The sequence below is a fragment of the Neomonachus schauinslandi genome, chromosome 16, assembly GCF_002201575.2.
Source record: "Neomonachus schauinslandi chromosome 16, ASM220157v2, whole genome shotgun sequence".
In the NCBI taxonomy this organism is placed as follows: Eukaryota; Metazoa; Chordata; class Mammalia; order Carnivora; family Phocidae; genus Neomonachus; species Neomonachus schauinslandi.
The window spans coordinates 23,160,945-23,166,944 of record NC_058418.1 but is presented as its reverse complement, the minus strand read 5'-3'; positions in this window follow the sequence as shown (position 1 = coordinate 23,166,944).

Below are 6,000 nucleotides of genomic sequence, written 5' to 3'. Positions count from 1 at the left end.
AGGATGGCTAGAGAGGGCAGGAGTTAGATAAATGTCCTTCCTTCCAGGTAGATAAAGCTCTGGAAAAGGCTTTCCCTGTGGAGAGCAGGTCTTTGTCATGGAGAACAATCTGGGTGTATTTCTTTTTTTTTTTTTTAAGATTTTATTTATTTATTTGACAGAGAGAGACACAGCAAGAGAGGGAACACAAGCAGGGGGAGTGGGAGAGGGAGAAGCAGGCTTCCCACTGAGCAGGGAGCCCGATGTGGGGCTCGATCCTAGGACCCTGGGATCATGACCTGAGCCGAAGGCAGATGCTTAACGACTGAGCCACCCAGGTGCCCCCAATCTGGGTGTATTTCAAGATGGTTATTTTTCCTCTCCTCTTGCCAGAGCTATGATCTTTTTTCTTGGTTCTTAGCCTTGAGAACCTGGTAGGATTCTTTGGAATACCCATGAAAATGTGTCCTTCTCCCTCCCCGCCAAGACTTCAGTCCCAGGAATTTCTCACTTTGACACTAGTCCATACAGCTTCCAGCATCCATCAAAATGACCATGTAAGTGTTCTGTTTATGGCTTCAGAGGTTTTTGCTCAACGTAAACAGATCATTATGTGATTTTCTGTATTTGCATATCTCTCCAGATTTTAGGGGGGCAATTTTTCCCACAACCTCAATTCTGCAACTAGCCCAAGAAAAGTCATTGATTTTTTAGTTTCTTCAGCTCTTGTAAGGATGGGAGTGATTATCTCGGAGGTCTTTATATGTCAGAAACCAGAAATCTGATTATGGACCTTAACCATATCTACAAAACACCTTCATAGCAATACCTAGATTCATGTCTGAATAACTAGGGATTGTAGCTTAGTCAAGTGGACATCTTGTCTCCCCTTGTCAGCTTGCTACCCTTATACATCTCAAGCTATACTTAATCTCAAATAAAGGCAATAGCAAAGTTGTACTTCTGCCTGACATGATACTGATGTGGAGTCTTCCAGTGCAATGGTCAAGAAAGAATTCTTGAGACGTTTACAGTGCAACTTAGTAAGTTTATTTAAGTAGCACGGGGACAGGACCTATGGGCAGAAAGAGCTGCACTGTTTGCTGTGTGAGGCTGATGGTTACATACTTAGCAATCAAAGGAAGGGGCGCATGCAAGGAGTATCAGATTATAAACGTTTTTTTTGAATTTCTTTGAATTATTACTTGGAAAACTACTTTTGCAAGATTCATCTGGTGCATATTGTAGAGGCCACTTTTAGGCAGCCTTGAGCGATGGAATGTAGGAGGGCCCATAGTGACCAACTGGCTGAATACAGACAGGTCCATCAGATGACCCACCTCAAAATATCCATAGGCCCTAACTGACTAATGGGCTACTTAAAACCAGGCACAGTTACCAAAAAAGGGAAAATTCCATATGTCGTCATACTGCCTCAACTTGCCCCTTTAAAAACAGACCCCATGTACTGCCTCTTTGCAGGAGCCTCTTTCCTCTCCTTTCCTGCCCACTGCTCCCTTGTGGTGCGTTCAGTAAACTTCTATCTCCTTTGTTCTGCCTCAGGTGAATTCTTTCACTGCCTGTGCCACTGGCTTCCACCCAGTCATCACCCCAAATTTGGGGCCCCCATCTGATCAGAACAGACACCCCATTTAGACACACACATACAATTCAGTTTGATATTAACTATTGGCGAGATATATAGGCAGTCATGATACCCTTAAAGAATGTAGCAACCAGCATGTATTTATTTGATCTTTATCAAAACTAGGCAGACTTTAGGTCAGCCTTCCAGGCTTAAGGGTAGACATCTTCCCGCTTCTGTCTCTCATCAATACAGTTGCCTTTTATACAATCAAAAACATGCTAACTCTTACTCCAGAAGAGCATGCAAGAACATTCATTTTCTCCTTTGATCCTGTAACTTAAATTCTGTGATATAAAATTAACTATTATTAATATATCTTATAGATGATAAGGGAATAAGAGAGGGAAGAAAACAGTATCTCTTAGCTTTTGGATGCTTTCCTTTATAGTAATCAAGGCAGTTCTTTATAGTAGACCAAGGCAAGTTTCAGCTTCATTTGCTGAAGTTGAAACCTTTGGATCCATGGTTCAGCTGACCAGCCATACTATTAGATCCTTTTCTAAGCCCCTCAAGTTAAAAGATTGAATTTGGAATCTCTGCTTAGTAGACTCATATCAATATAGTCAGCCTAATCCAGCTTTATATTCTTTCTACTGTGATCCCACCCCCTTAAGATCCATTCCCACACATATGACCCATATTTTACATCTCTGTTTTTTTTTAAAGATATTATTTATTTGAGAGAGAGAATGAGAGAGCACACAAGCAGGGGCAGAGGGAGAGGAAGAAGGAGAAGCAGACTCCTTGCTGAGCAGAGCCCGATGTGGGACTCAATCCCAGGACCCTGGGATCATGACCTGAGCTGAAGGCAGATGCTTAACCAACTGAGCCACCCAGGCGCCCCTACATCTCTATCAGTTGAAAAAGTCATGCAGGGCTTTTGGTGTATTAGTGCATCTTTCGGTGTGTGGGTCACACTTTGTAACTCACCCTTTGGAACCTGCTGGGACTTACATCAAGTTATAGGTCTTGAAGTAAGGAGGTGGGCAGGTACTGAGGAGAATCAGCAGTGCCTTGTAAGACAACTTCTTCAGGAAAAGAGGGGCTAACCTCAGGCAAGGGTCAAAAAGCTGATTCTGCTGGCAAAGAGGACCTCAGAGAATTGAGAGATTCAATGTCCCCAGCTTAATGTCCCCATTGCGATTTTCAGGTTCCCATTCCTTCCCAATCAGTGCCCTCACTTTAATGGAAAACACCCTGTTTGGTCAAGAGTGCAGTTTGCTTTGTAGTTCAGACACTTGCAGGAAGAGCCACTAGGCTACAGGGGATAAGTGTTCATCCAAGGGCAGATTTACCTTTCAGGTCAATGTGAAGCTGAAGCTGGGAATCGGAAGCCCTGACTCATCCTTTTCTTTCTCAACTTTCTCCACCACAGCTAGGACAATCAGCCAATCTCATTACACTCCTTAGTTTCACCAAAATATTCGAATGTAACAAATACATGGCCACCTAGAATCTCACTTTCTCTAGGTATTTATTTTTTTATTTTATTTTATGTTTTTTTAAAGATTTTATTTATTTATTTGAGAGAGAGAGAATGAGAGAGAGCAAGCACATGAGAGGGGGGAGGGTCAGAGGGAGAAGCAGACTCCCTGCCGAGCAGGGAGCCCGATGCGGGACTCCATCCAGGGACTCCAGGATCATGACCTGAGCTGAAGGCAGTCGCTTAACCAACTGAGCCACCCAGGCGCCCTCTCTAGGTATTTAATTAGGAGTATCTAATGTTGATATTTTGCATATCTCTTGCCACATCATGTGACAGACTACTAGTGTCCTCTTTACTGCTAGAAATAGTCATTAGTGTCTTTAATAAGATTAGAGAACCAATTCCAGAAAACCCAGAATCAATTCAGAAAATTCATCCTTAAGATTCTGTTTCTCTAGAACCACTTCTGGTACCAAAGTCTGTATCAGTCAAGATTCAACAAGGGAAAGAGAACCAGAAGTAGATAATACATATATTAAGAAATGTATGAAAGGAATTGGCTTATATGATGGGGGGGGGCTTACCAGGCAGGTCCAAAATCAATAGAACAGGCCATCTTCAAGGGCGGGCTAGACCTCGGGTGACAGAGCTGTCCACAAGTGGAATTTATTTGGAGAAGCAAAGTTTCTTAGTAGGTGTTCCATAGCATAGTTCCATAGTAGTTGTTCAAGAAATAACATCTGTAATTATTATATAAATGAAAGTAGAGTAGGGGCGCCTGGGTGGCTCAGTCATTAGACGTCTGCCTTTGGCTCAGGTCATGATCCCAGAGTCCTGGGATCGAGCCCTGCATCGGGCTCCCTGCTCGGTGGGAAGCCTGCTTCTCCCTCTCCCACTCCCCCTGCTTGTGTTCCCTCTCTCGCTGTGTCTCTCTTTGTCAAATAAATAGATAAAATCTTTAAAAAAAAAAAAAAGAAAGAGGAACAAAAATGGACTTTTAGAGTCATGAAGTTAATCTTTTTACCAGTCTACCTTCATTATATCTGGCATTGATGTATTCCTTTTTAAGTAGGGATACAAGAGAACCCATCTAATGTATAAACTTCCCAATCTCTGCTCTTATTTTGGGGATCAAGGAAGGCTTGGGTTATAACTAGGTTATCTTTGGTTAGATCTTTGGCTTGGAGTACACTGTACCTTGCTGGGTTCCTTGACAGCCTAGTAATGTTCAAAATGGTGGAGCCTCACAAAATCAGGTACTCAATTCTTTTGTTTTGTTTTGTTTTTTTTCTTTTGTTTATTCATTTAAAAATTTTTATTTTAATTCCAGTTAACATACAGTGTTACATTAGTTTCAGGTGTACAATATAGTGATTCAAGAATTCCATACATTACCCGATGCTCATCACAAGTGCCCTCCTTAATCCCCTTCACTTATTTCACCCATCCCCGCATCCATCTCCCCTCTGGCAACCACCAGTTTGTTCTCTGTAGTTAAGTGTCTGTTTCTTGGTTTGTCTCTCTCTCTTCTCATCTTTGCTCATTTGTTCTGTTTCTTAAATTCCACATATGAGTGAAATCATATGGTATTTGTCTTTCTCTGACTGACTTATTTCACTTAGCATTTTGCTTTCTAGCTCCATCCATGTCACTGCAAATGGCAAGATTTCATTCTTTTCTATGGCTGAATAATATTCCATTGTGTATACACACACACACACACACACACACACCACCTCTTCTTCATCCATTCATCTAATGATGGATGCTTGGGCTGCTTCCATATCTTGGCTGTTGTAAATAATGCTACTATAAACATAGGGGTGCATGTGTCTCTTTGAATTAGTGTTCTTGTATGCTTTGGGTAGATACCCATAGTGTGATTGCTGGATTGTAGGATAGTTCTATTTTTAACTTATTGAAGAACCTCCACACTGTTTTCCAGGGTGGCTGCACCAGTTCACATTCCTACCAACAGTGTATGAGTATTCCTTTTTCTCCACATCCTCACCAACATCTATTATTTCTTGTGTTGTTGATTTTTGCCATTCTGACAGCTGTGAGGTGGTATCTCATTGTAGTTTTGATTTGCATTTCCCTGATGATGAGTGATGTTGAGCATCTTTTCATGTGTCTGTTGGCCATCTGTATGTCTTCTTTGGAGAAATGTCTATTCATGTTTTCTGCCCATTTTTTAATTGGATTATTTATTTTTTGAATGTTGAGTTGTATAAGTTCTTTATATATTTTGGATACTAACCCTTTATCAGGTATGTCATTTGCAAATATCTTCTCCCTTTCTGTATGTTGCCTTTTAGTTTGGTTGATTGTTTCCTTTGCTATACAAAAGTTTTTATTTTGATTAAGTCCCAATAGTTTATTTTTGCTTCTGTTTCTCTTGCCTCGGGAGGCATATCTGGAAAGAAGCGGCTATGTCACATGTCAAATAGGTTACTGCCTGTGTTCTCCTCTAGGATTTTTTTTTTTTTTAAGTAGGCTCTATGTCCAGCATGACGCCCAATGCGGGGCTTGAACCCATGACCCTGAGATCAAGACCTGAGCTGAGATCAAGACTTGGACACTCAACCAACTGAGTGACTCAGGCACCCTGAGAGAGAGAATTTTAAGCAGACTCCACCCAATGCAGAGCCTGATGCTGGGCTTGATCTCACCACCCTTAGATCATGACCTGAGTCAAAATCAAGAGTCAGACACTTAACCAGCTGAGCCACCCAGGCACCCTGGATTTGTGTGTTTTTCTTAATTAGTAAATAAAAATGGTTAATAGCAAAATTTACCATTTTAACCATTTTTTTAAAAGATTTTATTTATTTGACAGAGAGAGACAGCGAGAGAGGGAACGCAAGCAGGGGGAGTGGGAGAAGGAGAAGCAGGCTTTCTGCCGAGCAGGGAGCCCGATGCGGGGCTTGATCCCAGGACCCTGAGA